Source organism: Pseudonaja textilis, chromosome 2 (genome assembly GCF_049901715.1).
Source record: "Pseudonaja textilis isolate UNSWEBS1 chromosome 2, rPseTex1.2, whole genome shotgun sequence".
Classification (NCBI taxonomy): Eukaryota; Metazoa; Chordata; class Lepidosauria; order Squamata; family Elapidae; genus Pseudonaja; species Pseudonaja textilis.
Window position 1 is genome coordinate 130,780,911 of NC_141991.1, and position 18,936 is coordinate 130,799,846.

An 18,936-nucleotide genomic window follows, 5' to 3' on the forward strand; every position below is an offset into this window, starting at 1 on the left:
GTGTTATGTTCTTAATGTTGTAGTTGGTTGCTAGCCACCAATCATTGCAAGGTAAGTGGATAGATGTGTAAGTTGAATGAGATGATAGATAGATAGAAAGATAGAAAGGAGGAGAGGGAGAGAGAGGGGGGGAGAGAGAGAGAGAGACAGATAGACAGACAGCAATAGATATATAGATATGGTAGGTAGATAGTAGATAGATGATAGATAGATAGATAGATAGATAGATAGATAGATAGATAGATAGATAGATAGATAGATAGATGATAGATAATCATTGCTGAGTCTTGTTCACAAGGAGCATCACATTTCTTAGTTAAAGACTCAGGAAGAAAAGCTGAATGTGGAGAAACCAGTAATAAAACTTATGGTAGTGGAAGTTCTCGTTCCTTGCCTGCAAGTACAGGAGACAATTCTCAATTCTCTATCTATCCATCATCTATCTTCCTATCGTATCTACAGTATATATCTATCACTGTCTGTCTGTCTGTCTCTATTCCCCCCTCTCCCCCTCATCCTCCTTTCTATCTTTCTATCCTTCTATCATCCACATTCACCAAACAAGTTTAGTCATGATTCATGGGGTGATGGGAAAGCCAGTTTGATGTAATGGTTAAGGCATCAGGCTAGAACATTTCCATACTGTGAACTGTAGTCCTGCCTTAGGCACAAAGCCAGCTGAGTGACCTAGGAAGGAGGCAATGGCAAACCACTTCTGAAAAACGTTGCCAAGAAAATTGCAGAGGTTTGTGCAGGCAGCCTCTGAATCTCTGAGTGAATGGAAGAAAGAAAAATAGGGACAATGGAGAAGAATTGGGGGGGGGGGGGATGACACCATATCATTACCTAAAGCAACTACGAATTCTTAATAATGAGACCTAATGGCACATGCCGGAAGTACCAGATGGAGAAGTACCAGTACAGAACCTGACAAGGGACAATTCCTGTGCCATAAGGGATCACATATGTATTCATGGAGGGCAACGTTGACTTTCATCATGGCATAGTTCCAATACATCATTTCAACTTGGGAGGAAAAATGTCCATTCATGCCTAGAGAAAATGAGTGAAAAGCGAGAGGCTGCTTAGGAACTCACCCGCCCTGAATCAGGGCAGCATTGCAGGAGATGGGCAATCCATAGCACCCTTGCCAGTAAGCAGGAGAGTTGAGCTGATGGGGACCAAAGTCTGATATTGCTTATAGCAACATTCTCCAGACATCATTCTTTCCCAGCCCTACCTGAAGATACCAGGAGTTGAACTTGGTAGGATATTTTTTGCATATAAAGCAAATATTCTACCATAGCACGAGTGGTTATCAATGTTAGAATAACAGAGTTGGAAGGTACCTTGGAGGACTTCTAGTCCAACCCCCTGCTTAGGCAGGAAACTCTACATTACTTCAGACAAATGTTTACCCAGTCTCTTCTTAAAAACTTCCAGTGTTGGAGCATTTACAAGCTCTGGAGGCAAATTTATTTGTTTGTTTGTTTATTTATTTATTTGATTTGTCAATTGTTTACAAGATAATAAGTATATACATAGTTATGAATACATGAAATGGGTACATATAAGAAAAATAAAAGAAACAATAGGACAGGGATGGTAGGCACTTTGGTGCGCTTATGCACGCCCCCTAGAGACCTCTTAGGAAAGGGGTGAGGTCAATAGTAGACAGTCTAAGGTTAAAGTTTTGGGGGTTTGGGGAAGAAACTACAGAACCAGGTAGAGTATTCCAGACATTGACCACTCTGTTACTGAAGTTGTTCCACTGGTTCATTGTTCTAGCTGTCAGGAAATTTCTCCTAAGTTCTAAGTTGCTTCTCATCTTGATTAGTTTCCACCCATTGCTTCTTGTCCTGCCCTCAGGTGCTTTGGAGCAGCGGTCGCCAACCGGTGGGCCGTGAGAAAATTTTGGTGGACCGCAGGGAAATCTCAATTAAAAGCAATTAATCCAGGCTGCACAGAAACAAGGCTGCGCCGCCCACATGGCCCGCGGGAATGCTCCCCGCCCACTCACTCCTTACCCAGTAAACTTGCCTGCTAAATTTTTATTTTTCCTTTTTCCGACCATCATCTGTTCTCTGTGCCAGGAAATTTAGATTAGCTAGGAAGCAAAAAAATGGTTGGATTTCTTGCTTTCCAGATAGTTTTTAGATCTTTGGCTCTGCTTTTAAGTACAGCTGAACCTTCCTTAGGACTGGAGGTTTGCTTGCAAGAAAATTCAGTGCAAGCAAATTTGAGAGACTGAGCTAGCCGATGGCAGATAGATCACTGAATGATTCTGTGAGCAGCTCAATCAGCCTGCCTGCTTTGCCTGATTTTGGGTAAAAGTTGCTCTTTTTTTAATTAAAAAATATATATTTACACGCATGGTGTATTGCGAGTTAATTTTGCGAGTTTGCTTGCTAGCAAATTTTATGAATTTGCCTGCAAGCAAATTTTATGTGACAGACTGAGCTAGCCGATGGCAGATAGATAGATCTCTGAATGAATCTGTGATTCTGTGGGCAACTCAATCTGCCTGCCTTACTTTGCCTGTTTTTGAGTAAAAGTTGCTCTCTTTTTAATAAAAAAATTCAATATTTATATAAATATTTATAATATTTACATCCAAGCCATGCCCAGACAGTCATATGACCACCAAGACACACCCACAAATTAGGCCACGCCCACAGAACCAGTTAGTGGTCCCTGGGATCTAAAATTATGAGTTTGGTGGTCCCTGAGGTCCAAAAGGTTGGCGACCCCTGCTTTGGAGAATAGCTTGACTCCCTTTTCTTTGTGGCAGCTCCTGAGATATTGAAACATTGCTATCATGTCACCCGTAATCCTCTTCATCAGACTAAACAAACTACTTTTTAAAATCTAAACCATTTGCCCCTTGTGACATACAATCACAAGGGATTTGTGTGTCCAAGAAGAACAGAATCTATTCTTGTCTGGAGGGAATCAGTTTGTGTTCTCTTTCGTACTGCGACTGCCTTCCCCAGGCAGGCATGGCACAGATGATGCTGGACTACAACCAGGGGTGGGATTCTACAGGTTCGCACCTATTTGCTAGAACCGGTTGTTAACCTTCTAAGCAGTTCAGAGAACCGGTTGTTAAAAGAAATTACTGGCCTAATCCTGTAAGGAAGGCAGGAAGGAAACATTCTGGTGTTGCTTACAGAAACTGCCTCTCCGTTAACCCTTATTACATTCTTGGCAGGACTAGACTTCCTGTCTCTGGAACTTCTCTGGAGTTTTTTTCCCCTCCTTTGCTGGTATTTTGCTTGTGTGGAGTGACCATTCAAAGTTACAATGGCACTGAAAAAAGTGACTTATGACCGTTTTCACACTTACGACTGTTGCAGCATCCCCACAGTCATGAGAGGCCAGGTGAGGAGATACGTGCCTCGATGTGATATTGAGTTGGCCATGCCCAGCTAATAACATGACCACCAAGCTGTGTCCACCCAGTCACATGACCACCAAGCCACGCCCACCAACTAAGCCATGCTCACAGAACTGGTTGTTAAAAAATTTGAATCCCACCCCTGACTACAATCCCACCATCCTTAGAGACCAACACATCTGAAAGGCCCAGACTGCAGAAAACTGCTCTATAATACTATGCTGCTGGGAGGGTTTCTTCACCATCATGCCATATTAATACCACAATAGCATAGTTGGAGTGAGGATGTAATTATCACTTCCACACATTCCAATCCATCCATTCAGCTGGAACATCAGCCAGGATAACAACAGGGGTGAAATTCCTGACATTCAAATTTTTTTTACTACCGATTCTGTGGGCATGGCTTGGTGGGCATTGCAGGGGAAGGATACTGTAAACTCTCCAGGCAGAGGTGGTATTTGCCGGTTCTCCGAACTACTCAAAATTTCCGCTGCCGGTTCTCCAGAACTGGTCAGAAACCATCTGAATATCACCTTCACAGGGGTTTGGCAGATCCCCTAGCTAAGATTCTATGCAGTTCGGAGAACCCCAAATCCCACTCCTGGGTGGCTCTGCCCACCCCTCCCCTCCCAGGAGTCCCCATGTGGCCCATTTTGGATGCAGGTAAGTGCAAGGCATGTGCGGAGGCTCAGGGAGGGCGAAAAATGGGCCTCCCTGAAGTTCAGAAAGGCTGAAAATGGGCCCATTTCTGGCTTCCAGAGAGCCTCTGGAGCCGGGGAGACTGTTTTCACCCTCCCAGAGACCTGAGGAAAGCCTCCAGAGCCCGGGGAGGGCAAAAATGCCCCCCCACCACCATGGTGCAGGAGGCCAACTAGGCCACGCCTACCATGGCCACGCCCACCCAGCAACTGGGCAGAGAACCTGTTGCTAAAATTTTTGAAGCCTACCCCTGGATAATAATAGTATCATCATCAGTCCACTGCATTTGCACACTGTACATTTTAAGCATCTTGTGGGAATACTGATCTTAGATTCCCGTCCAGTTAGACAGTCTATATCTTAAAGAGGTCTGTTTTTCCCTGAGCTGCTTCCTTGAATTCCAGAGTTTTCATTCTGTTTGGCTGGGAAAGGATCCAAGATCATTAATACTCAACACAAGCGAAGGGTTTTTGATTCCCCTTTGATTCACACCCTGTAGAAGCCAAGGAGATCAGAGGTCCTTTCCTTTCCTTTTTCCTTTTCCCTTTCCCAAACTGAGTCACTACAGATAGTCCTCAACGTACAATGGTTCATTTAGTGACCGTTCAAAGTGACAGCGGCACTGAAAAAAAAATGACTTATGACCGTTTTTCACACTCATGACCATTGCAGCAGACCCAGGGTAAGGGGATCAAAATTCAGACACCTGGCCAGTGACTCATATTTATGACGGTTACAGTGTCCCGGGATCATGTAATGAACAAAACAAAATCATTGAGGAAGCCAGATTCATTTAATGACGGTGTTATTAACTGAACAACTGCAGCGATTCACTTAACAACGGCAGCAAGAAAGGTCGTAAAATGGGGCGAAGCTCACTTAACAAAGGTCTAGCAACAGAAATTCTGGACTCAGATAAGTCGAGGACTACCTTCCTTTCTTTTTTTAATTAATGCATAAAGAAGACTGCTCCAACAAGTAACTCGAGTTCAGGGCTGTTCCACCTTCCCCCTTTCCCAAATTCCAACACTGTAAACAAAGGAACACCTAGCTGCAGTTTCCGCTAGAGTTGTGGCACTGTCATCCTCTGCCATCTCCAAACAGCCTGAGACCATCCAGTGGGTCTCGTGCCAAAGGTGGAACTAGAACTCAGAATCCTCCTCTCCGTTTCTACCCCCTTAGAAACTGAAGGGCCTTAACCAATAACAGCAAACTGGCTTTCTTATATTGTGCATACCTCCTAACAATAAAGGTTTTATCTCGCCTGACCTCAAAGAACGGTTAGGGAGGTAGTCATGCTGCCAAATTAGGAAAAAATGCTCACTGGAATCACAGTTATTACCGGCGTTAGGAATTAAGGGCTGGGAAGCATTCTATCTTCTCCCACTATCTCTACACTGAAGTGGATTGCAGCCTATTGCTCAACCAGCATCTAATGCCACTCTATAAAGCCTTAGTAAGATCACACCGAGAGTACTGCATCCGGTTTTGGTCACCACATTATAAAAAAGATGTTGAGACTCTAGAAAAAGTGCAGAGAAGAGCAACCAGGATGATTAGGGGACTGGAGGTTAAAACATATGAAGAACGGTTGCAGGAACAGGGCTTGGCTAGTCTAATGAAGAGAAGGACCAGGGCAGACATGATAGCGGTCTTCCAATATTTGAGGGGCTACCACAGAAAGGAAGGGGTCAATCTATTTTCTAAAGCGCCTGTAGGCCAGACAAGGAATAATGGATGGAAACTGAACAAGGAGAGATTCAACCCGGAAGCAAGGAGAAACTTTCTGACCATGAGAACAATCAACCAATGGAACAGCTTGCCCTCGGAAGTTGTGGGAGCTTCATCACTGGAAGCTTTCAAGAAGAGATTGGACTGCCGTTTGTCAGAAATGGTGTTAGGGTCTCCTGCTTGGGCAGGGGGTTGAACTAGATGACCTATAAGGTCCCTTCCAACTCTGATTATCTGTTAAAGCATCCCAGCTTGCCTCCCCCATTAGTTTCAGTTGAATTAACCCAAAGTTTTGATCTCTTGTTTCCTGGTTATTCCAAGATCCACCTCCCCCCATCATCCCATTTTCCCTCTCCCCACCCTACAGTAATGGCAGGAAATGGCACCACATCAACCAAAGAATGGGGGAAGTGAGATGCTGTCTGTAAGGAAAAGGAAAGCCAGCAATTGTGAAGAAAACAATGGCATGAAAGTGCCTCTGTGTCTCCCCCAACCAACAGTTTCAGTGGGGATCAGGATAAGGGAGCTGGGAAGGAAGTAGCGGGAGCAGAAGGTCCAATGACTTAATCAAAGGGGACAGAAAAGTCCTTTCTTCACTTTTTCAATGGCTGCAATCCACAAGACAACCAATTTGTAAGCTGAGCCCAAAGAGAGGTTGTTTGTGGAACAGCTTCAACGGCTAAGTAAACAGTACATGACTCCACTGGTGGGCTTGCAAAATTGATCTGACCAGACAGGATGGAGTCTAATCTCTAGCTGAAAGGAACAACCAGGCGCCCAGGCTTCACCTTCGTTCAAAGCCGCGCATCGAATCCACGTGCTACAAAAGGAGTGAACTAATTCAGTAAGACCTTTAGTAAACTCATAATATCAGTTGCATTGTTTGCAAGGACTGCAGGGAAGATGCGAAAACACATCCCGACCTTATTATGCTGCTAATACAAGAGGGGGTGATTCGAACTGGTGTGGATTGATGCAATTGCATTTGAATTTTGCTAAAACCCATGGTTGCAAATAAATGTTTAAATACAATTCACAATAAGTATGCACAGAATAAGTTGTCCACCACATTTGTGTACATCTTTACCTCCTTCTAATTAGCTCATCCTTTAATCGGATGGTTCTGCGAAATGAAATGGAATTGGGTGACCTCCCAGTGAAGAAATATAGCAGAAATATTGCATTTCAAAATCGGATGCCTGTTGCATCTCTGCACAAATCCCTGCCTCAATTCATTTGCTTCCAATCTTATTGGCTCATGAAAACTGAAAATTAGGAGCCTACCTTTTTTGCAAAGCAGTTGAGACATGGAAAATGACAAAAACAGTAGGTAGCAAAATATTTGTTAAAGAGTTTCCAACTACACTTGGGTGGGAAGTAATAGAGAAATTGATTAAATAAAATAAATAAAGCCTAGCTATGGCTCTGATACAGGTAATCATCAACATATAACTGGTCACTTAGCAACAATTTAAAGTGACAACAGACCTGAAAAAGGGACTTACGGACAAGTTCTGACATCTAACGTTCCCCACAGTCACGTGAACAGATTTTGGTGCTTGGCAACTAGCCTGCATTTACAGTGATTTGCTGTGTCCCACAGTCATTTGGTCGCAATTTACATTTTTTTCCAGAAATCGGCATTCTGGAATTCATTCTTTTCTGGCATTCTGGTTTCTGGCAAAAAAAAAAAAACTCCCTGTGGCAACAATGGGTTCATTTAACAATTGTAGTGTTCCCTTAGCAGCATTTGTTTCAGGACTGCCATAAAAAAAAAAAGGTCATAAAATTGGGTTCAGTTGCATGACCTGCTTTACAATGGTCTTGATGGTCATAAATCAAGGACTGTCTGTAATAACAAAAGGGAAATAGAGCAGCTCTTTTTAAAGAGTCCAGATTGCTGGAGAGAGTGGCTGGCTGGAGTGACAGAAAAGCCTCTTCTGAGAGGCCTCTCTTTGTCCCTGGATTCTACTGTCTCAGCTGCAACAAAAAGAAGGCAAAGCCATCATAGCATCCCTAGCTTTTTTTTCTTTCTTTCTGGAAAAAAAGGCTCATTCTTCAAGCCTTCTGGGGAAGAGACAGCTTACTCTGGTGCTTGTCACTGAGCGGCTGGCTGTGTGAGAGGCTTGGTTAGAAAGAAAATTAATTCCCAAGATCCCTCTGCAATTGCTCTTGTGGAGAAACAAAGGACTACGCCTGGGATTACTGGCAGATTGCTGCCCTCACATACTAAATATGGGCTAAGGGGAATTGCAGTTCAACCCATCCGGAGAATGTAAAGTTGGAGGATGGCTCCTGAGGTTAGAAGATCCAGGATACCCAACTCCTGAAGGAAAACCTGGTCTTCTGGGCCCATTGCATGCAGGGCACGGATGGAGGGGGGAAAAAAAACCCTCTATCCATCCCTGGCAGATGCCACTGAGAAAACGAGGTCACAGACTAAGGCACTGAACTGGCGGCTGGCCAGACAGCAGCCTTGTGGAAGGAAAAAAAACAAAACACAAAGACCTCTCTGGAATACCCACCCTTTCTTGTGTCCAGTAGAGAAACCAGGGGTCTCGAGAGCCCTAGCGATACCAGAACCGTGAACTGCATTTCCCCCCCGAAATACAGAACCTGGTTATAAAAGAAACTCCTCAAAATAAGTGGGAATGCACTGTAAGAGTCACCTCAGAGGGGAGAGGGGCAGCGTAAAAAAATAATAAATAAATAAGTGTGCTCGGTCCCACCTCACAGAGGCTTACGGTTTCTTGCTCCTACTGCGTATATTTCTACAGCAAATGCAAGAGAGGAATAGTTTTGACAGGCACAGGTTCTCCCAGACTGCGACCATTGAACAGCTAAAAAAATAACCGTAAGAACACACGGTCCTTTATGAATCTTAAAATTATTATCCTGTAAGAGTTCTCATTCCCTCGCAATAACTAATTCAAATCACTTGGTTGTCTCCTTCGTATCGCCTTTATGCACCTTTTCCTGTTAAAAATCTTGCACTTCAACTTCCTCTAGACAGGGGTCTTCAAACTTGACAGCTTTAAGACTTGTGGACTTCAACCCCCAGAATTCCTCCTCCACTCATGTTAGCTCAGGAATTCTTGGAGTTGAAGTCCACAAGTCTTAAACTTGCCAAGTTTGAAGGCCCTTGCTCTAGGAAAATTACTGTTTCTGAATCGTCAGGAATAACTGGAGGCAGTCTGGCCTAAAATGGAAACCCAGAATCAAATGTGGTCAAGTGGGATCCAGCGGTTCCAAGAAGAGAAATAAATTAAAACCATTTCTCTCATCAAGATGAGCTCCTAGAGCTAAACTTGCAAGAGGGAAAAGAGCACATTAGCTATCAGTTTTTACTTTTAGAGCCATTATACACTGATTGTCTGTATGGGCCCACTAGGTAATACACAACTATTTTGGAGTAGAGGCCAGCCTCCAAATCTGTGAGCAACCCCCCAGAAGATATACAAATTGACAGGTAGCCCTCAACTTACAACAACTGAGCCCAAAATTTCTGTTGCTAAGTGAGACAGTTGTTAAGTGAGTTTTGCCCCATTTTATGACCTTTCTTGCCACAAGTGCTAAGTGAAACACTGCCAAATGTGGCATCCTCATTGACTTTGCCTGTCAGAAGGTCACAAAAGATGATCATGTGGCCCTGGGACACTGCAAATGTCATAAATATGAGCCAGTTGCCAAGCATCTGAATTTTGATCACGTGACCACAAGGAATGGTTCAGTGGTCATGCGAAAAATGGTTACAAGTGCTGCTGTATGTTTGAACAGTCTCTAAGCGAGTAGCTGCAAGTCAAGGACCACCTGCATTTATCCAGAGCTTATTTCAAACAAGGATTTTAGAAGAGACAATATGATTGGCAACTCTTCCCCTTTGTCTCCAGTAACCCTGATTCCCACTCACAAAATGGTTGCCTCCTTATTACAGGGCAGCCTTCTTCTGTTCCAGCCACCCAGCTAAAAACTGAGCTCAGCTTTTGATTCTTGATGAAGCAGGCGAGGCAAGGCAAAGCTGAAAGGATACATGCCCCCAAAGGCCACTCATCACTCACATGGATCCTAGATGTTCAGTTTGAAAAGAATCATGACTGATACCTCTGCACAGATGGGGAAGATACCACAACTATTCCCATTCTCAGCCTTGCAGCCTTTATGTTTCTTCTTAAATGGAAACTTGTGCAACGAATAAAGAAGTGTAATGGCTTTTCTTCTTCAGCAATGTGTGCAGAAAGAAGGAAAATTGCTTCTACACTACAGCTTATGGGTAGTGCTTGCAGTAACTGGAGATGATATGTAGCAGTGATGGCTAACCATGCGCGCACATCCCCAAAATGCAACGTGCCCTATGCACACATCCCTCTGTACATGCACCTGCCCCCCACATATGCACAGCAGAGACCCGAAGACCAGTTGGCCGGTAGGAGGTGTGCACGTGCATGCGCAGCAGAACTAAGTTGGGGCAACAGCTTGCGTGCCCACAGAGAGGGCTCTGCGTGCCACCTCTGGCATTTGTGCCACAGGTTCGCCATCACGGATATATAGACTTGCAACTGGATTACAGAGACAAGTCCTGTCACCCATATATTTCAGCCCTTCAAAGTTATAAAGGTATGTGAGAATGACCTTGGCAGATGGGGAAGAGACACAGCCAAGGGAACCATAGGCAAAGCATCAGAATGTGGATTGGGCAAACAGTTCAGACGGGACCCTCCCTAGGTTCTTCTGGTTGTAAAGGCAAGTGGAGAAGAGATGTACTTTCAGACTTGCAAGATTCTGTTAATGTATCCATACACTAAAGTAGAATTAGTCCATCAGGTCAGGCTTCATGCCTGGACTACAGTGGTGGGATTCAATTTTTTTTACTACCAGTTCTGTGGACGTGGCTTGGTGGGCGTGGTAGGGGAAGGATACTGTAAAATCTCCAGTCAGAGGTGGTATTTGCCGGTTCTCCAAACTACTCAAAATTTCTGCTACTGGTTTTCCAGAACTGCGGAATACCACCTCTGAATATGACTGATGACTTGGGGAAAGGGGAAACTTTTACTTTTTAATCTGGTGAAACCTGCAGAAACTTTCAGAGTTGGTTTTCACCAGTTGTGCCAATATGATGTATCCAATAAATCAGTGGTGGTATTCAGTTTTTTTTACTACTGGTTCTGTGGGCATGGCTTGGTGGGTGGGACAGAGGAAGGATACTGCAAAATCTCAATTTTCAACCCACTCCTGGGGGAAGGACACTGCAAGATCCCATTTCCTCCCCACCCCATTAACCTGCTTTCCAGCTGTGTTCGCCTGTGCAGGGCAACAAAAGACCGACCCGATCAGCTCAGGAGGCAGAGAATACAGGGGGCAGAGCCAGTCGGAGGTGGTATTTGCCGGGTCTATGAACTACTCAAAATTTCCGCTACTGGTTCTTCAGAACCTGCCAGAACTGGCTGAATACCACCTCTGCTGGACTACCTCACTAGGCTGACATCAGTCTTATAAATCTGAATATATAGTACATTTCTCTCCCATCACCTTTACCGTTTCTTTGGAGGGCTAAGCTGCCTTTTGTGCACTAGCTGTGGTTCCTCCACATCTCCCCAGGTATCATTACAACACATATCATTACAACAATTCACAACTTATTCACAACTCATGGGCTGAATAGCAAAACTAGAGTCCAATTGCATTGGCTAATTAGTGAGGTGGAATCAAATTCCCAATGTATAACCCTGGCTGCAAAAGCAGATCACAGCATAAATTTCCCATAACACTGAGAGAATCTGCATAAGCTGATGCATAAAATAAATATCAATAAATAAATGTGCAGTATACAGAAAAATGCAAACAATCAGTAATAGTTTTGCATCAAGTATAGGTGGACACAAACAGGTTTACAGTAATCAAATCTCATATCATAGCCCTTTTCCAAAACTTATCATGGAGGAAGGTATGGATATGTTTTACATACAGTATTTCCTCTCTATCCCCACAGGTTCCCTATCCTTATCAACTACTCCACACAAATCATGTGGCACTATAGGTAGTCCTCAAGTTATGACCACAATTGAGCCCAAAATTTAGGTTGCTAATTGAAACATTTCTTGCCACAGTTTGTTCAGTGAATCATTGCATTTGTTAAGTGGGTAACATGATTAAGTGAATCTGGCCTCCCCACTGGCTTTGCTTGTCAAAAAGTCGCAAAAGCTGATCACATGACTGCAGGATACTGCAACCGTCATAAATATGAGTCAGTTTCCAAGCATCTGAATTTTGATCATGTGACCGTGGGGAGGCTACAACAGTCATAAGTGTGAAAAATGGTCATAAATCACTTTTTTCAGGGCTGTTGTAACTTTGAATGGTCACTAAATGAACTGTTCTAAGTTGAGGGCTTACCTGTACACCTTACAGCTATCAAAAGAGAAAATCTGTACATACAAACCCTTCAACCTTCATCTCTATAAAACAAGAAACTAGGCATGTACAATCGCTCACACGTATGCATTACAGGCCTTTCACATATGGAAAACCTGAGGCAGGTGGACAGATCTCGACAAAACTCACAGGTTGGGTTGGGTACACAACAGAGTAAACAAAGGCTTCATGTGATGAGGTAACAAAACATGGTACAACTTATTGGCTTTGTTCAAAATGCCGCCCATGGTTAACTGAATACAAGTTGCCCTAGACTTATAACAGTTCGTTTAGTGGCTGTTTGAAGTTACAACTGCCCTGAAAGAAGTGACTTATGACCATTTTTCACACGTATGACCATTGCAGCATCTCCACGGTCACATGATTTACACTGGGATGCTCAACCTGACCAGTGATGGTATTCAGCCGGTTTGCACTGAACTGGGGTGAACCAGTAGCAAGAATTTGGCATGGGTCGCCAAACCGGTAATAAGTTCTGGCTGGCCACGCCCCCGACCTGGTCGTCCTCCTGCCCGATGCTCGCTCAACCTGCCCGCCTGACGTTTGCCTAAGGTATTTTTTTTTTCCCTCCCGACAATCAGCTGTACATAGATCAGTTGTGCCGAGCCCGGTTCCCCTTGCTGAGGCCCAGGAAGGCAAAAAATGGCTCAGCCCCCCTTTTTTGCCTTTCTGAGCCTCAGAGGAGCGTTAGGGGAGCAAAAACACATACCCCCAGGCTCTTCTGGGGCCAGGAAGCTCCCAAAACGGAGCATAGAGGGGTGCTGTGTGCCCCTCCCATGCTGTTTTATTTTCTTCCTGAGCCACAGAGGAGCCTTAGGGGAGCAAATATGGCGCCCCCTAGAGGCTCTTCTGAGGCCCAGAAGGCCCCCAAAACGGGTGGGGGCTGCAAAAAAGCAAAAAAAAAAAAAGAAAAAGCCACACCCACCCAGTCACGTGGCCACGCCCACCAAGCCACACCCACAGAACCGGTAGTAAAAGATTTTGAATCCCATCACTGCAACTGACTCCTATTTATGACAGTTGTAGTGTCCCATCTCCTTTGGCGAACTTCGGACAAGCAAAAGGTCAATGGAGAAACCAGATTCACTTAACAATTTCTGCTATTAATGTAACAACTGCAGTGATTCACTTAACAAATATGTCAAGAAAAGTGGTAATGTGGGATGAAAGCTCACTTAGCAAATTTTTCACTTTGTAACATAAATGGGCTCAATTGTGGTCGAAGGTTGAGGAGGGTTTCATTAAGTCAGTTCCGTGGTGCTTTTTTTAAACAACAATTTTGAGCCTAACACTCTGGCTGAGCTCATTCACTGCCGCGCTAACTGGCAGTTTGGCCTAGAGAGCTATGTGGATGCATAGGTTAGGTTAACTTGCTGTGCAGATCCAGCTATTGTGGTTTAGGGGTGAGCATGCTATGGAAAGGCAGCCATTGTCCTGGAGATCTCCAGTTCTTCAAGGAGGCTTGGAAAGAGCAGATCCTGCTACCTATCGGAGGCCTCACAGCCCGGAGAGCCAATTTCAGGAGACCGGGAATGGAAAGCATGCTGATCCTGAAATGTTCAGGATCGTTTCAGGATTAGAGGCGGCAGCGGGGCGGACACCAGACCCCTGGAAACCCAAACAAGTTGCTGCGCTGGAATGCAAACGATTTAGATTTCTCCAAAGTTTCTGTTAAGTCCAAACCGATTTTTTTTCTTCTTCTCCCCACTTCCCCGCCCCCAAGTGCGTGCTTGGTTACCGCTGCACCCTCGGCGCGTTTACCAAAACGGAAGTCCACGGATCTTCCGAAGATCACTCGGATCACCACGCAGGGCGCTGCGGCAGCCGCGGAAAGGATCGGGCTTAACTTTAGGAGGACAACCCAGCGCCCGGCAGATGAGAGAGGGAAAGGGGCGCGCGTCGGCGGGCTTCAAAGGGAAGGAGTTGTATTGCCACAGGGGAAAATCCACCTGCTGGCTCCGGAGATTTAAGGAAGCCGGCCGGGCATAAACGTGGCTGGAAGAAAGGAGCAGAAATAGAAGCGGAACTGCAGAATTGCTCGTAAAAATACACTCATAGAATAACCTTAACAATGTGTTTATCGCAGTCAAATAGCCTCCCTACCCAACACCCGGTCGGCTCAAAGACCATTTTTAAAAAGCCTATAATGTCCATTTAGAAACAGCAATCTATTAAAACGCCATATAATATACACGGCATCGAAAATGAATATCAGCCCTACAACTCATCCCCATAAACTCGTCAGAAGAGGATCTTTCTTTCTTTCTTTCTTTCTTTCTTTCTCTCTCTCTCTCTCTCTCTCTCTCTCTCTCTCTTTCTTCTTTCCTTGCGCAAGACAAGTGTCATTGATCGCAGCCTCCAGCTGCTCGTCTGTCTTATGTGCCGCCTTTACGGAATCAAATCTCTCTGAACTCCACCGCTGGTATCATCGCTGAAGCCAAAGCCCTTCGCTTAAAACTTAGCGCCGTGGGTGACACACAGCCAACTGTTGCTCATCGTGAATGCCACACGATGGAAAACGCTCTCTCAGCAGATAAGCAAACGACTTCTAGCGAGAACTCCCCTTCTTAAACCGTACAGAAATGGCATTTGCACGACTTTTAGCTATACAATTTGGGATGAAACCTCCTCTGAATGGGGTGGGAGTAGGAACGGATTTCCCGAGAGAGAAACTGCAGACTCCAGGAATCAGGAGCACAACTCAGGTGACCTTGAGGACACAGATAAACCTCCAAGGGCTCCGACTACCCTAAATGGATGCAAATGACCAGCTGTCTGCAAGGAATAGAAATCCTTCCATTGCCCACTGTCCTGACAGAGGTGAAGGAGCGTCGTGGATGAGAAGCGAAACGTCTTCAAAAGAAAAAACGAAGTCCTGAAAAAGCAGCTTTGGGACAACCATGAGATGACTGAGAATCTCTATAGACCATTCGCACGACCCACTGAACTGCAGTTACCACGTGTTGGTTTTGCGTAGTGTGCGCCCCAGCCCCCGGGTTGACTGTTCAGTACATTCAGCAAATGGACTGAGTCAACCACGGGCAAACGTATCCTGTGGACGCATCCCCGGGTTCTGCTGCATCAGTGTCGTCCCCCCACTTCCACAAACTATGCACCCGTGGCTTGCTAAAATAACTCCGCTGACCGGCTTCCTACATCACACGGAATCAGTCGCCTGCCCTACTTAAGCGTAATCCGTAAGGAGAACTCGGCCTGGGTGGACAGATTGCATTTCCACCACTTCAAATCCATCAGGCTCCCCCGCTCCCCCAAACCCCACTCTGGCTCCGGCCGCTCTAAGCTCCTGCGCTGCAACTCAATCGGAGCCCCAAGCCTCGGGGCTCGGGGGCGGCTCCCCCGCAAGAGACAGTGACGATCTGGCGCAGCGGGAGAACGGCGCGTCCCGCCCCGTCCCCCGGGGACACAATCGGCCTACAAGCGTGACCCTCCCATCCTCCCTCCCTCCCCGGGTTAAAGGGGATGCTCCGGAAAGAGCCGCAGAGGAGCGAAGGGAGCGGACGCCTCTCCCTTCGCAACTCACCCCGCGATGTTACTCGTGGCAGACGGGGCTTAGGGCCGCCGAAAGAGCGGAGATCGCTCCGCAGGCATCTCGCGGCATTTCCTGCAAAAGCCACCGCGGCGATCTCCCCGGTTTCTCGCTTCCAAAGGCCGCTTCTGGAGAAAGTGATGTCATGGCTTTCAAACGGCGGGACTCCTCCCTGCATGCTGACCCGCGACAGCCAATGGGTGCCTGGTCCAAGCTTACTTGGCGCCAGATGTTTCTCTCCCGTTTAGAGGCAGCACCAGCATCACAGCTCCCCACCGGCTGCTCCAGGCCTAGTAAAGTGCCAGTAGCTCCACCATGGCGGTAGCAGCAGCGTTGGGATTGCTGTAAAAGGAGAGAGTCTTCTTGACACGTTGGAAAGGGCGAGCAAGCAGCTGAGGTGCTTCGTTAGCATTTCATGTTGCTGCTGTTGTTGAGCTCATCCTAGATCTCTTTGTTTTTCCCTCCCATGGAGGAACCTTCTCTGGAGATTGCTTAATTTCTTAAGCCGCCAATCTCTTCATGATTAACCTGCCACACTGTTTAATATGGTAGTAAGGAACTTAAGTGCCAAGCTTTCGGATGAACTGTTACAAGATTAAAACAAAAGAGGTGAGATTCTAGAGACCACATGGGTCTTTTTCAAAAGTAGGTTTGCAACTTTTTCTGGGAAATCTTGTGTGTCTGTCTAGCTTAGGTAAAGGCAAAGGTTCCCTTCGCACATACGTGCTAGTCGTTTGTGACTCTAGGGGGCAGTGCTTATCTCAGTTACTAAGCCAAAGAGCCAGCACTGTCTGAAGACGTCTCCGTGGTCATGTGGCTGGCATGACTAAATGCCGAAGGTGCACGGAACCCTGTTACCTTCCCACCAAAGTGGTCCCTATTTTTCTACTTGCATTTTTTTATATGCTTTCAAACTGCTAGGTTGGCAGAAACTGGGACAAGTAGCGGGAGTTCACTCCGTTAGGTGGTGCTAGGGATTTGAACCACCCAACTGCCAACCTTTCTGATTGACATCCTCAGTCTTAGCCACTGAGCCACCAAGTCCCCATTATCTAGCTTAGCAGATCCTTAATTTTGCTTTTCTGAATCCCTTGGATTAAAGAGAAAACATCTCTTTAAAAGCTTTGTAAAAACACATGAGAGAATGAAGACTCCTTCTTATGAGATTAATGACCTATCTCATATACTGGGCTGTTACAGTTTATTTAACCATAGCTTACAGGGTAAATGATATTCTATTACATTCACAAATTATAATTCTCAGTAATGCTGGGTCTTGTTGCATTTCCTCATTTTCATAAAGGCGCTACCATACTTTGTTGATATTTGCCAAAATAGGTGGTTAACTACTTCACATTTAAACATGTAGACAGCTTACAGCAATATGAGTTCCTCTCACCTGACCAAAGTTCATTAATATAATGGTGAGAAGACAATCCACCAAAATGTTAGCCTCTAGCTACAAGTCAAACATTGTTGAATGACACTGCTGATCATAAAGAACAAACATGTGTTGCTAAGCATAAAGCTTTCTTCATTAGTTTATCTCAAGGAAATCAGAAATATATATATTAAGCTATACATGTGTTTAAAGATGAAGTGGCATTTAGGAATATTTTGGAAATAATGTACCACACAGAATGGATAGGGTGTGTATGTATATATACATAGTAGGTAAATATCTATTTCTGAGGCAGTGACAATTTACAGAGCAAACATAAACATGCTTCTTTGTATAGGACCTAATGCTAGGGAGTGACTATAGCACTATGAAAAATGCTTCAAATTCCACTCATTTCAAATTTCAAACAGCCACCTCTGCTGAAAGTTTACTTAAACCATCCTGGAAATACTTCAAGTTGGGAAGAATGTTTTGAACTTGGAACATTTCCAAAAGAGCTCATTACAAACTATGGTTAGTTATGACCATTTGTTCAGTGACTGTTTAGTTACAGAAGCACTGGATGGACTCTGAAGTTAGGACCATTGCAGTCCCTTCAGTCACATGATCAAAATTTGGGCACTTGGCAGCGTATCCACACTTACGACAGCAAGGATGTTTCAATTCCTCTCACCTACCTCCCTCCATCTATGCCCTTTTGGCCCCCTGTACCCCACAGCCCTTGCCACCCCAGCTGGCTTTCGGAGTCTTTCTGCTGCTGCAGCTGACCAAGCATACCCAACCTCGCCCTTCGCAGACACGGCTGCTGCCACACACAGCTTTCTTCCCCAGGCGAGGGGAAGGTTTCCTCTAGATGGCCTCATGTGACCAGCACCTACTTGGTGTGTGGCCAGGCCAAAGATCGACTGCAGCTTTGCAACTGCGCTATTGGGCCATTATTGGAGCTCAGTTTCATGCTGTGAAGGGCTTCATGCTAAAAGTGCGATTTGGGGGCCTTTTTGCAGCCTCAAGAGCACACCAAGAGGGTCCTTTTGCGCAAAACTGCTGGGCCAGCAGGTTTCCAAGGGTGGCTGTAGCTTTGTGCTGCAGCTCAGGGGGCTTCCTGCAGCCCCAGAGTGGTGGCATGCCAAGAAGCTCCAGAGCCTGTGATTCTGGGGTTGCCTGCCACCCTGCACAGTAGTGTACAAGGCAGCTAAAAGGGCAGAGATGGGAAGGAATAGGCAGTTGGAGAAAGCCCTGTACCTTACCAAAGTTCATGACTAGGAGAGGAGGAACCAAGCCCACAACGGCTTGGAATGGGTGGTCATCCACTAACAACTGGCCAAACTTGGTTAATGGCAGCATTGGGTAGTGCTGGGATTGCCATTGCTGTGATGCAGTCATGTGACACTCGGTTCTGCAACTGCATCACTTAGCAATGGATTTCTATCTCAGTTATGGTTGTAAGTTGAGAACTACCTATAGACACAACCATTCTGAATTTGAATCAAAATAGTCTGAATGTGAACCATTTTGAACAGCATTCATTCAGGGGAAAAAAACCAAATATTTTTATGATTGTTTGTAACATTGGCTTCTATTTGAAGGCAGAAGAACAAGTATAAGCTTTGGGAAGGCATAGAACCAACACTTTGAGGGAACTCTGTTGATTCTCCATCAGTGCCCTTCATCACAACCTAAATGTTGCCCACTATTGGATATAACAAAATGGAGATTGAAAGTGACATT

General features: G+C 45.3%; 1 protein-coding gene across 1 annotated transcript in view; it reads right to left on the reverse strand.

Moving 5' to 3' along the window:
• Positions 1–15,923, reverse strand: part of NCKAP5L (NCK associated protein 5 like) — a 51,746-nt gene extending 35,823 nt beyond the window's left edge. The window contains exon 1 of the mRNA XM_026714799.2: positions 15,801–15,923. The gene's annotated coding sequence lies outside the window, so the exon portion shown is untranslated. The remainder of the gene's footprint in view (positions 1–15,800) is intronic.
• Between the last annotated feature and the right edge of the window lie 3,013 nt (positions 15,924–18,936).